General features: G+C 37.8%; 1 protein-coding gene across 3 annotated transcripts in view; it reads left to right on the forward strand.

The window, feature by feature from the left end:
- Window positions 1-2,341: 2,341 nt before the first annotated feature.
- LOC117435396 (semaphorin-5A-like) overlaps window positions 2,342-22,276 on the forward strand; it is a 156,859-nt gene continuing 136,924 nt past the window's right edge. For 2 of the 3 annotated variants that reach the window (XM_059020486.1, XM_059020488.1), the window contains exon 1: window positions 2,342-2,560. The gene's annotated coding sequence lies outside the window, so the exon portion shown is untranslated. Of the gene's footprint in view, window positions 2,561-6,354; window positions 6,428-22,276 lie in introns of those variants that run through there. The other variant, XM_059020487.1, reaches the window with a different exon arrangement.

The raw sequence follows: 22,276 nt of genomic DNA on the forward strand, positions 1-22,276 counted from the left end.
GATATCCTTCTGCCTGGTGTTGATGGCTGAAGTGTAATGCTGCCTCCAGGGATCAGCTTATTTTGCCTCCCCACCGCATCAGCACACACAACGGCTGCGATGCTGGCTCCGGGGATCAAACACAGTGCGGCCTCACCAGCGCATCAGCATGACAACCGTCTGGACTGAGCTATGTAGAGTACATCTCTGGGGTCTTCAAGTGGGCACCTTCCATCCTCGGTGTTTCGTCGACTAGCCCACAACACCTCAGGAGGGCTCAACGGTGATTCTGGCGTCCCAGCATCACCCCCCTCCATCCCCCACTCAACTCAGCCCAACTTACTTACCCATACATCGGCATTGATTTCTTTCTATTGTGCTTGAGATCCCCAGCCAGAATCTTTCTGGTCTCAACCACAGCCAGTTGCTGCTCCTGTAAAAGACTGTGTTGTTATCAGGGGAATTCTTTTTTCACTTCTCTTTTGAATTTATAAGACAAAAATACATACAAATACATACAGGGCAGCAGTGTGGAGTAGTGGTTAGGGCTCTGGACTCTTGACCGGAGGGTTGTGGGTTCAATCCCCAGTGGGGACACTGCTGCTGCTGTACCCTTGAGCAAGGTACTTTACCTAGATTGCTCCAGTAAAAACCCAACTGTAAAATGGGTAATTGTATGTAAAAATAATGTGATATCTTGTAACAATTGTAAGTCGCCCTGGATAATGGCGTCTGCTAAGAAATAAATAATAATAATAAAAATACATATTGCCGTTTTCGCTTTGTTATTGTTATTGTTAATAGTAATCGTTTGATGGGGATCTTATGAAGTTTCCATCGGCTGTATTACGATAAGGTACGATGTGATCATGTGATTGGGGTGTTCATATGAATGAGCTTGCCTTCGGCAGTATAATGATGACGTCTATTAAAAGCTGCGCACGCATGACTGCACGGCTGGAGCTTCCAGGCTGCAGAGATACACTGTTCCCTGAATCCCCAATCCCCGGCGGCACTTCCCGCATTGCTGGTGGAGAGTTGCATGCATAGTCCCAGACAGTAAAACACAAGGCTGCAGACAGAACGATTCCATCACAAGCGCACTGTAGTGCCACAGTTCAGCAAAGTCCGCACACACAACCACAGACGCACAGAACGAAAGTTAGCCTTTTGTTACAGTATAACTAATCGATTGTCACATGCACGTTTACTATGTTGTCTGTAAATTAAGTGTTACCAAACAAATGACAATAAACTGTTGAAATAACTTGCCTGTAATAATAAAAACATAAGACAACTGGACTACTGGTAAAGAGCAACTGGAAAACACCAGCTGGTAGCAATGTTCCAACAGCTTTCAAAAGTAGCAGTAAAAACATGGGAAAAGCATTAAACAAACACTATTATTATTATTATTATTATTATTATTATTATTATTATTATTATTATTATTTCTTAGCAGACGCCCTTATCCAGTGCGACTTACAGTCATAAACAAAAATACATTTCAAGAATCACAGTACAAGTAATAATACAATTAAGAGCAAAATAAAATACAATGACTTTGGTTCTAGCAAGTACAAGTATATGACAAAATACGATTCAACAGCTGCATATTTCAAGTTAGCTATAACATTTGATAAGTAACTTGAACTGCAACTTTTAAGAGCTGAAAACAAGTAAAATAGTCAAATTAAGCAAATTATCAGTTCAATTAAAAGTCTAGTTACGTAATTGAGAGCTCAGTTGGAATGAAAACCAACAGCCACAGCGGGTCCCCAAGACATAGTTTGAGAACCCCTGCACTAACGTATCTTTAGTTTTTTTTTTTTTTCAGTTTAATAAAACAATTAATTTATTACATTTAAATTAAACAACACACCATTATTATTATTATTATTATTATTATTATTATTATTATTATTATTATTATTATTATTATTATTATTATTCTACACCTCGCATAATCTGTTAGAGAAGACCTCTGCCACGTCTCAGACTACTGAAGTGATGTTGGAATGGACCATGTATGGTCAGGGCATTCACGAAACAAGAGGGGAGTCTTAACTTTAAAATGTGTGTGTATATATATATATATATATATATATATATATATATATATATATATATATATATATATATATATATATATATATATATATTACACAACAGAAAAAACAAGCAAATTACTGTTACACTTACTAAACAGGAGTTAGAAATTTTAGTTATATATATAAATACGTGCCGCTTCTTAGAATGCAAAGTTTGCTGACTTTAGTAACACAGCCCTCCCCTACTGAACGGACGCATCCACTGTAGTAGTAAGTGGGTGTGCTCTCCTGTTTCAAAGAGTAAATGGATTCACAAATAGATATTGGAATCTGGAGAGAGTCAGTGAGATAGAGAAAACACAGGGGCAGACAACTTAAGTGACAGTTTCTGGACTGTACTCTCGGACCACGTACATAAACTGGATTATTGCAACTTTTCATCCGGCGCATTTGTGTTGACAGCATTATTTTTAACTGCATTTCTGCATCTTTCCTACTAGATGAACGGGGATAGTTGGAGATCTCACTTTGTAAGTTCAACTATGTAATTTTCTTGAAAAAAAAACCTTGGGGAACGATCATGCTCTATAGAATAACAATAGATTCCACCTCTACCTTAAAACTAAAAAAACAAGCTATGGTTACGTCAATCTGCAGCATTTTATTTTTTGTATAGATTTGTTAAAAGTACAGTATCGATGGTCGCTTACGTTTAGTATCTTTGTGTCTGTTTTACTGTTTTCATGTACTTGTATAATCTGTAGTGAAATGTGGCGTTTTTATTTGCAATGTACTTATCTGGAATGAATCAGACTTACATAGTCTTTGAAACTAATAGGCAATGCCCAATGCGGTATTGAAGGATATTTTATACCGCTAATACCACTAATTTGCTGTGGAGTGAAATGGGAAATTGCTGTCTTTCTAAATTGTGTTTACACGTCAGGTAGAGCGATTCACAGGTTCTGTACTGTGTTTGAAGTTCCCTTGTATGTCATAATCCACCACTAGGGGGTGCTGCTGACGAGAGCTTTGCCTTGAACCAGCGATCTGTAGAACAACAGAACAAATATGAGCGTGTGACACCTGCTACACGTTGTGATATATTTTGGTTGACTATTTTGTATTGTCAAATTGAGTGTTGATTACACGTGGTTTCTTTTTAACCCTGATTTGTATAAAAGGCATTTCTGTAACCTTCTTTTATACTGAGAAGAAACTGCTTTCGCAAAACTGTGTCTGTGAAGTAAGCCTTGTGAAACGGCTATACATTTTATTACCGGTTGATCATGAAGTTGGTATTTTTTTTTTTTTATAGTGATAGCACACATTTAGTTAAAATATGTCCGTATAAAGTATATGCACATTAAGGCATTCAAGGGGTTATTCGGAAATCAAAGTAGATAAAGACAGAGAAAGCATTGTGCCCGTGGAAGAATAAACGTTTTAGTTCACGAGTTAACCCTTTATTCCACTAGTTATTTAAAGAATGTTCTGATTGATTAAATAAAGTTTGATAATCGTGAATCTGTTCTACATTATAACTGGTAAAACAGTATAGAATAAAGTTCCATACTGAAAAAACAAAACAGACTTTAAGTCTTTAACACTTGTTGGTAACAGATTTGTGACACTGGGTTCTGTCTCAAGGGGTTCAGATCTAGTTCCAGGTATATTATGATGTTTATTTGATACATTCAAGTTTATAAGCCATCATATCCACATCATAGTTGCAACAGGAGGGACAACATTATAATTGATAACATTTAAAAAAAAAAAAAAAATAGAACATAGGTCCTAAGAAAAAGTCGATTAACAAAGAACAAACAAAAAATATACAGTATATGTGTGTGTGTGTGTGTGTGTATATATATATATATACTGTATATACACACACACACACACTGCTGTGCAAAAGTCTTAGTCATGTTGCATTTTTCTACTCTGGTGCATTATGAGCATCAACAATTTACTCAAAGCCTCCACTAGTGTTTTCTACTATTATAACAACCAAGCGTTGAATTGACAGCAGAACTGGCAGAAGGCACAGGTGTTGTTGTCCATCCATCAACAGTCCAAAGCACCTTTGACCATTGTTCCATAGTCCAATTTCTGTATTCTTGTGCATATATTAGCCTTTTAGCCTTGTTCCCCTTTCTTAACAGAGGCATTCTTACTACAACACATCCTTTAAGTCCTGATTTCAAGAGTGACCTTCGTACTGTTGATTTGATGGACAATGACACTTGTGCCTTCTGCCAGTTCTGTTGTCAATTCAACGCTTGTCGTCTTTCTATTCCTTAAGGATATTATCTTCAAGTATTGCTCATCCTTGTTAGACAGCTTTTTGGGTCTTCCAATCCTGAGTTTGTCAATTACAGATGATATTTCTCTGTACTTGTTGATTATGCTTCGGATATCACACCTTGAAAATCGAGTGATGCAAGCTTTTTTTTTTATTTTTATGCAAGTCAAGGTTGTTATAATAGTAGAAAACACTAGTGGAGGCTTTGAGCAAATTGTTGATGCTCATAATGCATCAGAGTAGAAAAATGCAAGATGTCTAACACACACACACACACACACACACACACACACACACACACACACACACACACATATATATATATAATAAAATCAAACAAAACATCTGAAAAAAAATGAAATTCCCAAACAAAGCCCTTCCCAGGCCTTTTTACAAACATTATTCTCATTATCAATGATGTCCAAAGAACAACCCTGAAACTTCTTTACATTCATGTTGCCACATTTCCACATATTATCTGTTCAATGTGTTATTATATTTGTGTTTGTGCAGTTTTTACAAGTCATTGTAGAAGCAATTCAAGTTTAGTGGCTGTGAAACACAGCCCTTTCTAGGAGATAGGAGATCAGGGGAAAATCTCTCCAACATTAAACACTGCATACTTGACTCTTTTTGTGATAGAAACATCTCTCCTGTCTTTGTAATGCCTCCATAAGCACCAGCATTAAAATGAGCTAGCTGGGGCCTCTTCTTGTGGTTAAGCTGGCTGTGGAGGACTATGAGGTTTTCTTAAGAGGGTTAAGACAAAGGGCAGCAAGGTAATGCATTTATAATGTCACCGTATGGTAGAGTAATGACTAATCCCCTGAAGCAATACATTGCTTTGTGCTCCACTCAATTTATAATTGCTTGTTCAAGTGCCTTTATTTAGACAAATGCTCACAATTAAAAAAAGGGGACATCTCGTTACCACCTTTGGATTATAATAAAAAAGCAACATAATAAAATTTGATATGGTTTATTTTATGTTGTTTATATATATATATATATATATATATATATATATATATATATATATATATATATATATATATATATATTATAATATATTTCATTTAGTATCATTGCCAACACGGCCTCAAGACAAGCAGTGACAGATTACTGAACTGTTGTAGGCAAACATGCATTGGAAAATTGTGAAAGGAAAGATGTGTTACAGTATTCCACAGTACTGATCAAACTTAACAAAGGTGTAATAATTGAGGAGCTGATCTGTAGTTCAGGATCTGTATTCCAATCTACTTGTTTTATAATCATGAACCTAACAAATGAATTAGACCTACCCTGTAAGGACAATAAAGGAGTACCATGGTTCATCTATACCTATATTTAAACTGCCAAGTTTAAATACCTATACTGTAAACTGCCAAGTGTTTAATCTGTAGTATTTTGTATTTAATCATATCCTGATGTAACTATCACTGTTATCTACTGTATTATTGAATTGTGGTTTGTCACACTTGTACTTTGCTTGAACAAAAGTTATTGTATTTCTTGCTCTTATTGTATTACTTGTATTGTAACACTTGAAATGTATTTGCTTACGATTGTAAGTCGCCCTGGATAAGGGCACCTGCTAAGAAATAAATAAATAATAATAATAATAATAATAATAATAATAATAATAATAATAATAATAATAATAATAATAATAATAATATATTTGATAGAAGTTTCATTTCCTACTGATAAAGGTATTAAATAACTAAACTGTATTCAAACGTTGTATTTTACCTAGATGGAATTATTTCTCCATTCATAAGTTGTTTTGAAGTTAAACAGGTGGGCAGTAGGATTCCGCTTTGCAACCAGTGACTGAGTAATGGTATTACAAGAGAGCTGGTCTTCATGTGAAATGGGTGATAAGGAGGGCTATTGCTGTATTGCCCAAGAAGGAATGCCCAGGGATTGTTGGTAGCATTTACTCGTCCCGCAAGTACAGTACTTTTTGCTCCATTGAAGAATCATTTTATGCATTGTGTTTTGCAGTTGCCCAGTGGAATAGGCTCAGACACACATAATGTATTCCGAATGCTGCTTGACTTCACAGGTTACTAGCCCCAAGTAAAAGGTATTGTACAGAACAAAATAATTCCATGTGGTACTATCCTATTAATTATATAATTATATAATTCCATATTTGGTACTATCCTATTAATTATATAATTCTATAATTCCATATTTGGTACTATCCTACAGCAGGTTAAAGATAGGCTTGCACTTTTATGATAATTTCACCTGGACAGTGAAACTGTTCCCATGCCCTCAGGGCCTTGTTTCCTGTCAGCAACCAACCAGCTGCTTCCCTTAATGACTGACATGCTTTACAGCCAGTATCATGCTTTGACCCAGAAAATTCAAGACACTGTTTGGTGAAATGACCTAGAGATTTAAAGTGTAACAGATTTCCTGAGAGTAAGGCATGTAAACTTAAGCTTTCTTTAACCTAGTGTAGTACAATAAATCATGTTTGTTATAACACATGTTTCTAAAACTCCACATTTGAGAACTGTGTACCAGGAGTGCAAAACAGGTTGGATTTATGGATTTGTGGCTTTGAACAGAGGAAGAATAAGCCAGCAGAGGCTACAGGAACATCCTATATAAAGCTACAGGACTAGGAGGTCTTTGAGACTTTCAGGATATTTTATGGCTTACAGTCAAGATCCAGCTATAACAGGCCCCAATTCTACGAGACTCATTGCAGTAGCCTCTGTTTATGTCAGTTGACATTATGCTGCTGATAAATATATAGTCAGGAACATTTCAGAGCTACAGAGCATGGAGATACAGGGCTATTTTTAGGCACTAGCTTTGCAGAGATGAAATATTATATTTGATAATAAGGTTTGGTATTAGTCATAATGCTTATTAAACCACTGTTTTTAATTTCTGGCTAAGGTAACTTCTCGTTCAATTTGATACCTAATTAATTTCTCAAAATGTGTGTTAATAATAATAATAATACTAATAATAATAATAATAATAATAATAATAATAATAATATAAGCATATTGTACACCCAGCTGTGCATAATAAGGCTAGAATTTTATCAAGGGTTTCTGGTGATTCATCAATGTCAAATAGAATTACAGCCTTACTTGTGTCTGTTATGAGTTATAATACATGGTGACATAACATAAATTGTAGAACTAGCAGTGTTTATTTTTAATCCTGTTACGTGTTAAGCATAACACTGGAAAACAGAATTTAAAAAATGTAAAACAAGTTTATTTTTTAACAGTTATTTTTAAACTTCAGTGTTCTTTTTATTTTATTAACATCACTTGGCTTTTTGCACATTTCAAAAGTGTGTTTTAGGAGTGGTGGTTCCTTTGTTTTTTCAGGCTCTGTTACCACAGACCCTCTGCTGAAAGAGGTGGGAGTGTTCTTAGACACAATGACCCCTAGTTATCCTTTTATAAACCATGGAACACAAGTCAGACAATCAGAGAGCCAGTGACACAATTACAGATTATTATGTTGATTGTGTTCTCACTAGCATATTGACCAATATTCTAATGTGACACAATCTAAGTCAAAGGAACTGACCAGGAAACAGTAACAACTAATGATTCAAGTAATACATGTGATGTTCAGGCTTGATTTGTAATTATTAAGCATCCATGTAAGGGGAGTTTGTATGAGTTTGTCAACCTGCTGCACGCCGCATACACCCCTGATACTGCTAATATCTTAGGAACCAGGGTTGTGAAAACTGAGGGCAAAATTGAATGGCACGCTTTGACCTGTGACCTCAGATGGCCACCATTTTGGGGTCAGGTGGCCTTTTTGACATGTTGAGGATATTTTAAAAGAATTTTAGAAAGACTACACACTCAGTACTGCCTAGTACACGTATAGAGATTATCACACAACACCCTTGAATGAGTTAGGGTGGCTTAGAGTATATTATTATGGCTATCTTATGAATAGCAAATGTACATGTGTGGCATTTACAAGACATGTCATGAAAAACTATGACATAATGTGCTATACAACTATGACATAATGAGCTATACAACTATGACATAATGTGTTTCAGTCATGAGAGCATGTGGCAATGTGCCCCGCCCCTGTGTGCATTTGTGTGTTATATGTTGTATGTTGCGTGCATGTGTTAATGTTGGTGTATAGTCATTGGTACACGGGATGTAAACGGGTCTGTGTTTCACGTGTATTTAAAAAGTGTAGATTTCTATTTAGGCACGAGGAGAGCACAAATCACTTCACGTGCTGGTAAAATGTAATGTGTGGTCACGGGAGTACACTTAACTATTTCGCGTGCTGGGATTCAAGTGAGTAATTAATTAGTAATTGAATCCCAGCACAACAGTATATATAGATGCACATTTCTGTCACTCGGGGTTGGGTGTTCAGGGTGAAAGAACGGGAGAGAGAGAGGAGGTAAAAATAATAATAACAAGAATAATAATAAGTGTTTCTCACCGTGTTTGTTCGTCCCTGTTTGTTAGTGTCTGTCCGTTTTGTTTGTCTCTTTATTTTGGCTACCAGTGCCGTGCCCTGTGTTTTTGTGTTCCAACCTTTTATTTTCTGTTCTGTTAATTATTAAATGCTGAGCGCGATCACGCGCTCAGCCTCACCAAAACCCCAAGTCTCTGTCTGTTTATTTCCTGCTTCTGGTCTGACACCACCCACTCCGGCCGTCTTTGTGACAGAGCAATACAATGGGAAGGATAACAACCTTGCCCAAGGACTCTGTATGTCCTGGTTTTTCATGACATCTTCTATACTTGTCAATGATGTACCATATTGTATCAAATTATACTATGTAGCAAAAAACCTGGAAAATCAACCACTTAATGTGTTGGTCACTGTCTGTGAATCTTATTTGTCCCATCGAATTGCACTGTCTTAGCACCACCCATACGCTGATAATATATGGGTCTGCAATGCAAATTCAGCGTGTGGAATTAAAGCCTCTTAGTGTCTGAGTCAAGTATGACCAATAGAAGTTCAGTAGGATACATTGATTTTTAAGAATGCATTTCTGTCTAATGAAATACCATTAATTCATGCTAATGGTATGGCATTAATAGTAGAACAAAAATGGTGAACTAAAATTAAGCGTCAAGGATATAATAAAAAAAATGGGGGGAAAAAAACTGGAAACCAAATAACATGAATGATACGTGGGGGAAATGATGTAATGATTACATTTTTTTATTCTATTTATTCTACCTGTGATATGAAGCTTCAGCAGTCTGCCAAACAGAGTCTTGTTTCTGATCTCTATCAATGCAATCTGCCCTCAAGGCATGCCAGTCTGGAGGCATGTTGCTTGTTTTTAACCAGAAAGTTTAGCATTTAGAAAATGATCTTTGCCTTGTACTGCATTTTGTTGTTATAAAATGAAGCTATTACTTCCCAGCTTACATCTGTCAAAAGCCCTAACTTCTGTTGGTTCTAATTGTTTTTAAAACATGCCTCAAGGCATTGTCAGGTTGCTATGGTTTCATCTAGTCCTCTGGGAATTGGTTAAAGAGCCTACAGTCTGCCATGGAAATTATAACAAAAAAAAAACAGTCTTCAGAAAATAAAACTTTTTCTTGTGCTGTCTATAAAGGGTCAATTTCTGCAAGTTTATAAGTTGCCATAGCAACAAAAGTTGGGTGCAAAATGCTGCTTTTGTGTCCAAAGCTGCATTGTCCTAACAAAATAATGGAGGCAACTGATTTAAAAGAGGCATGAGTTAATCATGCATCAGGAACCAAGTCTGGCTTTACAGAAGTTTAATTGCATTAAAATATAAAATGCATGAATTACGACTAGTGTTAAATCTTGGCCAGAAGCCGTGACTTGTCTCTTCCTGGTAGCGGAATAAAAGTTTGTCACTGCTACTCAAATTTACAATATTTAATAGTGCTGCAATGTCCCAGGAGAACATTTGTATAAACCATTCAACAGAAGCTTTACTTGACCAAATTTAGATTATAAGCCAGTTCAGGCGCATACAGAGGGTCCTCATAATTGTGTAATAATTGCACTGTACTTGAAAGGTAAAAAATATCTGTAAACAGTGAAGAGTGTATTGGAGTGAGACGACGGTCACACTCAACGGACTCCTCCGAGAATGATATGCCGCAGTGAGAAAGTCAGACCGACAGTTCTATGCCAAAAAAAGTTTAATAAAACAAATATGGACTGCAGACCTCGGAAACTAAAGGCCCCTCAGGAAGAACTATAGTTACCTCCAGGGGACAATGCCCTCAGCTTGCGGCATTATAGTCCCTGTTGATAACTATAGTTCTTCCCTCAGGAACCATAGCTTCCCACTATATACCTCCTCTCCAGTCCATATTTACTCTATATAAGTATACAGCAGAACCTCATTTATCCACACCCCGTTCATCTGCGACTTCAATTATCCGCAGCTCCCTGACAATTTTATTTCTGAAATATAGTACATTATTGCCAATGTAGACTTAATGCCAGTGGTGTGCACAAACACACACACACACACACACACACACACACACACACACACAAAGATGCATGCGTCAGTCTAACTTGGGTCGACGCCAAGACAGCAGGGCTACAGATGTGAGGATGCATGTCTTGGTTTGAACAGCAGAAGGATTCTGTAAAATTAGTTCTCCTGAGGCAGTGAAGCCCAGCAAACATATTTTGCCTCACTAAAACAAAAGACTGATGGACTTTGTCATGGTTCAGAAGAACGACTTGCAGCAGTGAATTGTTTAAAAAAGCTGTTACGAAACAAAAAAAACAAACACTTTTTTTAGTACAGGCTTGTTTATTTAGTTTTACAGTTTAAAAAAAATAATAAAAAACTAGCAACACTAAGCTACTATTATTTATATTAATGCGTGGAATAAATGAGTGATAATATTTCTAGCTGCTAGCCACACAACTTAGTTTACAGGATAATTTTGAGCTCTGATGGGCTAAATAGCTTATTCTCATCATCTTGTAGCTTTGTAGTATTTTTTTTTTTGTATATATTTTTTTAGAAGTAATTTTTTTTTCTTTTTGGTAACAAATAGCTAGGGAAACAGTGCATTGCATTTTGAATAGATTTTGCAAGGAGTATCACTGTCAAAGTAAACTAATTTTCAAACATTCTTCTGTCTTTGTAATATATTGTATTGCATACATCTCCAGTAAGCTCTAATTTGGTTTACATTAATAGTTTCTGTAATTTATTTATGCATTCTAGTCACATGCAATGACACCTCATTTATCCATGGATTTCACACATCCGTGGACCTGTGTCTCCCAAAGCATGCATAGTTCCACTGTATGTATGTGTGAGTGTGTGTGTGTGTGTGTGTACTAGGAGTATATTTTAGCTAAAATATTACTTAAGCATGATAAATAATAATTTAAGGAGAAATAACAAAAGAGAATGATAGAGAACACACCAAACAAAATACAGGTTAGAAAATGTATTTAATGAACATGTAGCTGACATAAAGTAACCCTTTAAGTATGTCTTAAAGAGTGCTTTTCTTTTCTCAAAGCAATTTGTTTTACCAGTCAGAGTCAGAAGCAGTGAATCATTGTATCCTTTGTTTTTTACATAATGTTATTGTAATAAAGTGCTTCATTTTTAATGTGGAGAAACTGGAACACAATGATATTGTCCAACAGTGTATCCTTCGACATGTATTTCTGATGGTCTGACAAAGGTATTGTTTTTTATCATTATCGCTCGTGACAAACAGGGGTTAGGCTATTGAAGTTCACTTGTCTTTTTGGGTCACTAGTGTGGAAAGGCTGCATCAGTCGCACCCAAACAAGAATACAAGACACAGCATTTCACTAGAATAAGATCCCTGCACTGCACATTCGACTCCGATTCAGGACTTTATTAAACAGACCAAAATGCAAAAATAAGATTTTCCTTTTTTATCCCTGCTTGACAATGTGACACTGTTATCCTTTTTATGACTTAAATTAACATTTAAAAGATCAAATCATTGTAAAATAATGGAAAAGTAAGCCCTTTAGCACTTTAAAAACAATTTAAGTCTGCTTTCATCAAGAGAAAAGCAATACAAATCTGTACAAAATAAGAGTTGAATTCCCCTTGTGGAAGATTATTCTAACAAACACATTGAGAAATGTTGTCAGACTTCTATAACAAGGTATTTGTGGATCATTTGGGATACTATTTTTCATTACAATTTGTTTCACTTTCTAATGAGCCATAGAGACGAATGTGTGCTCGAAATATTCATTCTGTAACACCATGGATGTACTGAGGTTCTGGAAATCACTATTGAATATAGTTTTCTTCAGTGTAAAAATTGTTTTGATGTTAGTTAATGAAGGTAATTTTTTGTAGAATAATCACATGTGCTCTTGCCGCTGTGATTCCAGTGTGAAGGGGGTGGCGATTAGAGACCTTCTTCAGATCTTCTACTGCCAGCACTTGGGGAGATCTCTGATAGCTGCAGAGAACACTTTACAGGGACATGGAAAGGAGACACACTGCATGCCTGAACCAGGCAACACAGGCACCTTTAGGAAAACCTCATCATACCTCTTCATACTGTGAACCCCCTTGTATGTATGTAATTGCACACTACTGCACACTGCAATACACTCGCTTGTCCTTCACGTGTGGCTTCTGTTGGTTAGGTTCTTGAAGAGCACTCTTTTTAATCCCTGAAAGCTGGTAGCACTGTAGCTTTCACTAACCCCACGTAGCCTTTTTAAATCTCATAATGTATAGTGGACCTTGTGATAATGTCCACAATGATTAACCAACCTATATGTCAATCCTGGTCCTGGAGAGCCACAGTCCTGCAGGTTTTCTGGGTATCTAAATCATCAATGGCTAAAGACCTGGAACAAATGTTAGTGTTGACCAATTAAGAAAGTAATTGGTTCAATTAAGTAATTGAGAATTCAGGTGGAACAAAAGCCAGAAGACCCTTTTGCTCTCCAGGACCAGGGTTGGCCACCCCTGTTACTTGTTCACATGTGATATTTTTCAACTGTGTTCAATAAAGTTTTAGACTACTGACCTGGAGAGTTCTGAACTCAAGGGAAAACATGAATCAGGGAGTATTAATATAAAGCTCTATATCCCCCTTGGCAATGAAGGCATCAGATGAGCTGTTCAACATTAAAGTTTAGGAAGAACACCTGATCCCAGACAAGGCAAGCTGGAGTATATTGATAGGAGGCCTCTTTGCAAAGTGTCTGTCCTTGAGAGTGAGTCATGACTTCTTGTAATGTACACATTGCACTTGTTTATTTCTTGTTTCAATTTCACTGGCCATATAAAAAAAAAAAGATTTGTCACTCAGAAATCATTTATCAGACGAGCTTATGTCATTCAACAAGAAAAATGAATTCACTGCTTTCCATGACGGCCAGAAAAGCCACACTAGGAAAAAAAAACAAAAACCCATAAACAGTATGAAGTATGCCACGTAAAAGCCAGATTCAACTAGGATCTTGCCGATAAACTGGATATATTTCATAAGGAAAAAATTACTGTGCAAAATGTACTGAATAACTATATTAAAGATACAGTACTGTACTGTTCATATTCATGTACAGATATGTTTATTCAAAATGTATGAATATGGTTGTAAAATACTGTGGGGCTAATGTAAGGATACATGCAAAGTAATTTGCGACTGCAAAACACCCATATTGTAGCCAAAATCGACTTTTTGCATGTGCAAACTGTGTTTAGTGGCTGTAAAGTGAGACTTTAGCGGCCACTGCTGTATGTAAAGAAGGTTTTTCACCTGGCATTCTACACCCGCTATCAAATTAGCACTTTGCCATCATTAATCCATTTAAATGATATTGAAATGTATTCAGATGAAAGAGCATGGAATTGAGCGGGTATCTGGATACTAAGCAGGTGCAAACATTATAATGAGATGTAAGGATTTTGCCTTGATCTTTGGAATTGCTGACCCTCCAGAAACTTTGCACCTCCTCTGATGGAGGATGTGGTGGAAAGGCGTTATCGTCTCAACCCGCAGGTCATCCTAGACCTAATAACTGGTGTTGGCTGAGGTTTTTCCAAATAACTCAATTTCATGCTGAGTGACCTCAGCCGTAAGGACTCTCAACTCCTCCTCAGAAAACATTTCTTTTCCGTGCACCAAGAGTACTTTGCTGCCCTTCCTCTGACATATTTTTTTGTTTGGTTTAATTTTCTTGCTCCACAAATCTCATACAGCGCCTACTGCTCTCTGTACTGCTAACTCACCTCACCTCTGGGCTGTAAGTTCAGCTGCTAAATACCCCGATGCACAGGCAGCGTTCATTGCGACCCTCATTATCATGATTGTGGCTCATTATATGTGTGTGTTGAGTAATTTGCATTGCTCTTAAGCTTACACAGGCCACAGTGCAAAATAATTGCCTGGCCGCTAGGCAATTTGAATTTTGCAGCCGCAATTGTTTGCACTGTGCCTATCCTTAAATCAGCCGTATGTTGTAAGGGCAATAAATAAATAAAACATGTATGCAACTTATCTCAAATACTGGATTAAAATCTATTAAACAAACAAACAAACCAAAACAAAACCTGTGACCGTCCACACATGAAAAGGAAAAATAGTTTTAAAATCAAAGAGCCAGTTCATGTTTCTTTCTGGAATGCTGTGTGCTTGTGCATTTTGTGGTAGTTGTCTGTAAGTCACAGTATTATACTTCTTGAAATTTATTCCTGGTATTTGTTTATTTATCTGTGTGGAAGGGTGGTGGGCAATTCACTGACGCAGAGGAGACAGAACTTTTTTTGTAACGCCGCTCAGGCGCACTGATTTATTTTTACCTGCAGAGGACGCTGTTGTTCGTGGCCTGAATACTGACAACAGTAATAATAATAAAATAATAATGAAAACAAAAGGCACAAAGAAAAATGGAAAATAAAACACAGTACTGCACTCAGCAGCGTTACCCCGACCGTCGCTATCTGCACGGCCCGAGTCTCCGTCCTGCCCTCACCCGTTCCCTCAACCTGTTGATACTGTTTGGGGTTCTGCCAAGTTTTTCCCCACTACTTAAAATTCCTTTTCTTTTTTCTTTTAAATTAATTTGTTGTTGTGCTCGTTCTTCTCCAGCCATGCTCGGTCCGGCAGCAGAGCTTCCGCCAGCTGGCTTGTTTCGTCTTAGAGGGGCAGGCTGAGGGAACAACAGAGCATTATCTTATAGGGTCAGCAATCCCCCAAGACCTGCCTCTCAGCCACTCAGAGAGAGGGAAAACCAACACATCCTCTTCCCAACCTCTCCGTGTCACTGCCATGACTGACAGGCGGATCTACGAGGCTGCTGCCCCCTTCCTGCTGTACCACTCATGCGCCAGACAGTCAGCACAGATCTCCCCTGTTACAATCTGTTTAACTGACATCAGTTGCCAAGTGATGCAGAACTCGGACAAAGACCTAACTCTGATGTGTGGGCAGAAAACAGACAGGTTTCTTTGCATTTGTTATTCCACAAACTGCATCACTGACACAGTGTAAAACAATATTTAACCACAATTAGTATCACCTATTGCAAATTAATGATATTTAAAGAACCATAAATGATAATATCAAATTGAACCCTTGGCAAAGTATAGTAAGCACAGCAATGAAGCTCTGGGGCTGGTGACTCAGTTGTTCCACTCTGAAATATCAAGTCTAATTGCTTTGTTAATGAAGATATTGCTCCTGCCTTGTGAAATACCTTGTTTGTTTACCTTTCCCTTCCTTTTTTTGATTTTGCAAGAATTTTAAGTGTTGTTGCTCCAAAATTGAGATTTAATTATTTAATTAATAAAATGATTATTGAAGCCATGCACCAGAAATGAAAGATTTAAAACCTTTTCATTTCCATTGATAACATAATTTGTAAGTAAATCCAAGATATGCAGCTATGTACTGCTGGGATATTTCCTTGGGGAAGCACTTCGTTTGACCCAGACACCTCAAAAGCCCTGGTGTGAATCGTGCACAGAACCAGATTATTTTTTTTAAGGCTATTATAGCATGCAATGTTGCGTGATATACTGCTGTTACAGATTCTGTCCCCTGTCGGTGAGATGAGATGATGTTAAAAGCTCTAAAACTATGAATGCAGATGATCACTTGGGGTGTGCAGGGTTGCTGGTTCGTGCTCAGCCTTAGTCCTATTACACTATCTTACTGAATCACCAGCAGATCTGCCTCTGACCTCATCTTGTATTTACTAGGTGTCTTTCCCATGGCAGGGAGTATCATTGTAAGCGGTTTATGAAGCTTTCTCAGCGTGAGAATGAAAGAGAGTTCTAAGATTAGCATTATCAGTCTGACACACTCTAGCATAGCGTCATGATTTCTGACTTCAGATCTTTAGAGGAAGCAGAAACGTCCTCTATGAAGGGATGGGAATAGAATGGGCTCATAACAGATGGACAACCTGAGCTGGTTTACAGTGCAGAATTTGTGTTGACAAGAACCAGATATTTTTTAGATTTCAAGAATGCAAGACTGAAAAATGACTCATTGCGAATGGGCATGTAAAACCTGCCATGTATAAAATGGGTTTCAGACTGTGCTTTGAGAAATCCTAGTTCTGTGTAACCAGTGGGATTTCTTTCATTAATACTTCTACAGAAATTCCAGTGACAATAAATAGCAGTAGTTCTTTTGAAATGAGAGCTGATCATAACCATCTTCAAATATATACAAAAACTGTGTTGAGTTGCTTCTTGGTCCATTAATAATCATCATTAGAGGTTTCATTACTGGAAATAGGGTTTAACATGCATTATTCTCTTTCATGTTATTTGGTTTCTAATTATTGTATTGTTTCATTGTTTTAAGCAACTTTTGTGTGGCTATGAACCTTGCTGATCTTAAACATGAATAACACTTGGGTACGAAAAAACAATCCTTTCCTTCTACCTTTAAACATAAGTCTGTAAAAGGTTAAACAGATTTTCCACAAGACTTGTTATTTGTTTCTGAAATCATATTTCTTACCAAACAGTTCAGCAATTGAAGGACTGCTTTATTTGACAGATACAGTACACACCAGGAGTTCTCATCCAGTGGTCCACAGCTGCCTAGGGGGCCTTGAGGAGGTTTCAAGGGGTCCTCCAAAAATAAACCAGAGAATGTGTTATTTTCCCTGCATGCTTATGGCACACTGAAACCTGTTAGCTTCAGCATGTCATAAGCATGCGCAGAAATGAATGCGTTCTCAGGCTACATAACACGTTCTCGGTTATGTATGGTGTAATAGAACTATTTCAGGGGAGCGCTGGAAACATACACAATAAATACCAGATATGGATACATTTTTAATTCGACCATCAGCATCAAAACAACAAAACCCACAGAATGATGATACAGAACTTCCTTCAACAAGTTCAACTGTAAGGGCTGAAGAACAGCAAATAGGGGGTGTTGAGTGAAAAACATAAAGCTGTTATTAACCCTGCAAAATTAAGAAAATACGAAGACAGCTACTTGAATTTCGGCTTTATTTGTACTGGAAGTGGAGATACAGACATGCTCAAATTTGTTGGTACCCTTACAGCTCATTGAAATAATGCTTCATTCCTCCTGAAAAGTGATGAAATTAAAAGCTATTTTATCATGTATACTTGCATGCCTTTGGTATGTCATAGAATAAAGCAAAGAAGCTGTGAAAAGAGATGAATTATTGCTTATTCTACAAAGATATTCTAAAATGGCCTGGACACATTTGTTGGTACCCCTTAGAAAAGATAATAAATAATTGGATTATAGTGATATTTCAAACTAATTAGTTTCTTTAATTAGTATCACACATGTCTCCAATCTTGTTATCCATCATTCAGCCTATTTAAATGGAGAAAAGTAGTCACTGTGCTGTTTGGTATCATTGTGTGCACCACACTGAACATAGACCAGAGAAAGCAAAGGAGAGAGTTGTCTGAGGAGATCAGAAAGAAAATAATAGACAAGCATGGTAAAGATAAAGGCTACAAGACCATCTCCAAGCAGCTTGATGTTCCTGTGACAACAGTTGCAAATATTATTAAGAAGTTTAAGGTCCATGGAACTGTAGCCAACCTCCCTGGGCGCGGCCACAAGAGGAAAATCGACCCCAGATTGAACAGAAGGATAGTGCGAATGGTAGAAAAAGAACCAAGGATAACTGCCAAAGAGATACAAGCTGAACTCCGAGGTGAAGGTACGTCAGTTTCTGATCGCACCATCCGTCGCTTTTTGAGCGAAAGTGGGCTCCATGGAAGAAGACCCAGGAGGACTCCACTTTTGAAAGGAAAACATAAAAAAGCCAGACTGGAATGTGCTAAAATGCAAGCAACAATCCTTCTGGGAGAATGTCCTTTGGACAGATGAGTCAAAACTGGAGCTTTTTGGCAAGTCACATCAGCTCTATGTTCACAGACGAAAAAATGAAGCTTTCAAAGAAAAGAACACCATACCTACAGTGAAACATGGAGGAGGCTCGGTTATGTTTTGGGGCTGCTTTGCTGCACCTGGCACAGGGTGCCTTGAATCTGTGCAGGGCACAATGAAATCTCAAGACTATCAAGGCATTCTGGAGTGAAACGTACTGCCCAGTGTCAGAAAGCTCTGTCTCAGTCGCAGGTCATGGGTCCTCCAACAGGATAATGACCCAAAACACACAGCTAAAAGCACCCAAGAATGGATAAGAACAAAACATTGGACTATTCTGAAGTGGCCTTCTATGAGTCCTGATTTGAATCCTATCGAACATCTATGGAAAGAGCTGAAACTTGCAGTCTGGAGAAGGCACCCATCAAACCTGAGACAGCTGGAGCAGTTTGCTCAGGAAGAGTGGGTCAAACTACCTGTTAACAGGTGCAGAAGTCTCATTGAGAGCTACAGAAAACATTTGATTGCAGTGATTGCCTCTAAAGGTTGTGCAACAAAATATTAGGTTAGCGGTCCCATCATTTTTGTCCATGCCATTTTCATTTGTTTTCTTATTTACAATATTATGTTGAATAAAAAATCAAAAGCAAAGTCTGATTTCTATTAAATATGGAATAAACAATGGTGGATGCCAATTACTTTTGTCAGTTTCAAGTTATTTCAGAGAAAATTGTGCATTCTTCGTTTTTTGTGGAGGGGTACCAACAAATTTGAGCACGTCTGTATACCTCAACCGCAGCGTGCAATTTGTGCAGAAGTACTGTCCAATGAATGATTGAAACCCACCAAATTACAGAGGCATTTAATTACCAAGCCTGAAATATGTAAAAACAAGCAACATTCATTCTTGCTGGGTAAGATACTGAACCAGATCTTCACAGTGTTCGTGTTCTGAACACAGCGGTAATGCTCATTAATTTGATTAAATCCAGAGCAACAAGCTCCAGTTGTTTTGCTGCACTTTGTGAGGAAGTGGGCACAGAGCACCATTCCTTGCTCATGCATACAGAGGTGAGATGGCTATCTGGAGGCAGAATGCTTACCCGTATATTTAATCTCAAGGAAGAGTTACATACCTTCTTAGCTGATAAGACACCCGAACCTTCTGAAGTGCTAAAAGATGACGTGTTGCTGGCAAAACTAGGTTATCTTGCAGACATATTTAGTGAAATGAATAAGCTAAATAAGCTGAACTCACGACAGATCAAGCCGCTACACACCTGTGGGCTACAACCCCCATTAGTGAGAATATGGAAGCTAAACTGCCACCCTGTGTCCCATCAAAGCTGTTAGAAGACATTTCATCAGACAGCTCCCTCAGAACCAAGTTCAGTGAAATGCCGCTGGAGACATTCTGGTGTGAGGTGGTCAGATGAATACAGCCCTGCTTCTTCTGCAGCACTGAAAGTGTTGATCCCATTCAGTACAACATACTTGTGTGAAACCAGATTATCAGCCATGACATCGATGAAAACAAAGTACCGAGCCAGGATGAACATTGACCATGACATGCGCGTGTGCTTAATGAAGATGCCTCCATGTCTTGACAGAATTGTTGCTCAGCACCAGCAGCAAGTTACACATTAAGTAAAACAAAAATAATTACATATATATATATTGTGAAATAGCGGGTTATGAGAAACAGCAGGGAGGGGGTTAAAACCTCCCTGCGAGAGAATCATGTGCGGAATGCACATTTTGTTTAATTGTTTTATTATTTTGTTTAATTGTTTATTGATTAATTATCACCCGCAACTGAGCTTTATTGTAAATTAATGCCAGGCGCGGGGTATTTAAGACGTGCAGCCTGTCTGTACGTGGCTGCTGAGTAGAAGGAAGCAGAAGAGAGGTGCTCTGCTTCCGAGCAGTCGTAATTGTAAGTGCTGTGTTAAACCTGTGTGGTTTTGGTTTGTGTTAGCAGGTAAACGGCTTAGCCGTCCTGCAAGTTAGTGAGGCAAAAACTTGTGTAGTAAGCGCTCCAAGAGGAGCTAGGTGTTTATTTTGTGTTTGTTTTATTTTTGGTGTGTTTATTAAAAATTAGCGCGTCAGCGCTGAAAACTCAATTTCTTGTGTCCTGGGTCGTACTTTTAAAGGGGCAACGAACCCGAGTGAGTGCCGGGCTGTTACAATATATATATATATATATATATATATATATATATATATATATATATATATATATATATATATGTATCAGGGATGGAAATAAGACTCCCATTGCATAGCAGTTTGATCCATTCTTGGTTTTAGTAGTATAAGTTTAATAAGACAGTTCTGAACTTGTTCACACTGATGTGTGTGTATGTATATATATATATATATATATATATATATATATATATATATATATATATATATATATATATATATATACACACTACCGGTCAAAAGTTTTAGAACACCTCAATTTTTCCAGTTTTTATTGAAATTTACGTTTAATGTCTCAATGTACTCTGAAATTAAAGCATAGAACAAATAAACAATTGGAGATAAAAAAGAAATCATGGAATCGTTTTGTTTAACAAAATTTAATCTAAATTTTTGACTCATCAAAGTAGCCACCTTTTGCAGATATAACAGCCGAACACACTCGTGGCATTCTATCTACAATGGAAATCAAATATTGTTCGGAATGTTCTTCCCAACACTATTGCAGAAGTTCCCACAAATGTGTTGCACTTGTAGGTTGCTTTGCTTTCACCCTTCTGTCCAGTTCATCCCAAACCAGCTCGATGGGGTTTAAGTCTGGAGACTGTGCTGGCCATTCCATGATTTGAAGCCTACCGTCTTGTTCTTTTCTTCTAAGGTAGTTCTGACATAGCCTGGAGGTATGTTTTGGGTCATTATCTTGCTGTAGGATGAACCCCTGACCAACTAGGCGTATACCAGAGGGTATTGCATGGCGCTGCAAAATGCTGTGGTAGCAGTTTTGGTTCAGGGTGCCACTCACTCTGTGCAAGTTGCCGACTCTGGATCCAGCAAAAGAGCCCCAGACCATCACGCTTCCTCCTCCATGTTTGACAGTTGGTGTCACACACCGAAGAACCATCCTTTCACCTACTTGACGGCGTACAAAAACCCTGCGTGATGAACCGAAGATTTCAAATTTTGATTCATCGGTCCATAAGACCTTCTTCCAGTCTTCAGTAGTCCACTGGCAGTGCTTCATGGCCCAGGCAAGCCTCTTTTTCTTATTTTGCCATCTTAGCAATGGCTTTCTTACTGCCACTCGACCCGTCAAACCTGCAGCTCGAAGTCTTCTCTTCACAGTTGAAACTGAGACTTGCTTACTTCGACCAGTGTTAAGCTGTGCTTGAAGTTGTTGTCCTGTGAGCCGCCTATCACGCAAGCTGTTGACTCTCAGAAACTTGTCTTCTGATTCTGTTGTGGCTTTGGGTCTGCCAGACCTCTTCCTGTCAGAGTTTCCTCCAGTTTCCAAGTGCCTTTTGATGGTGTAGGAAACTGTACTCACTGACACCTTGGCTTTCTTTGCAATTTCTCTAAAGGAAAGACCTACACTTTTAAGG

Source organism: Acipenser ruthenus, chromosome 3 (assembly GCF_902713425.1).
Source record: "Acipenser ruthenus chromosome 3, fAciRut3.2 maternal haplotype, whole genome shotgun sequence".
Classification (NCBI taxonomy): domain Eukaryota; kingdom Metazoa; phylum Chordata; class Actinopteri; order Acipenseriformes; family Acipenseridae; genus Acipenser; species Acipenser ruthenus.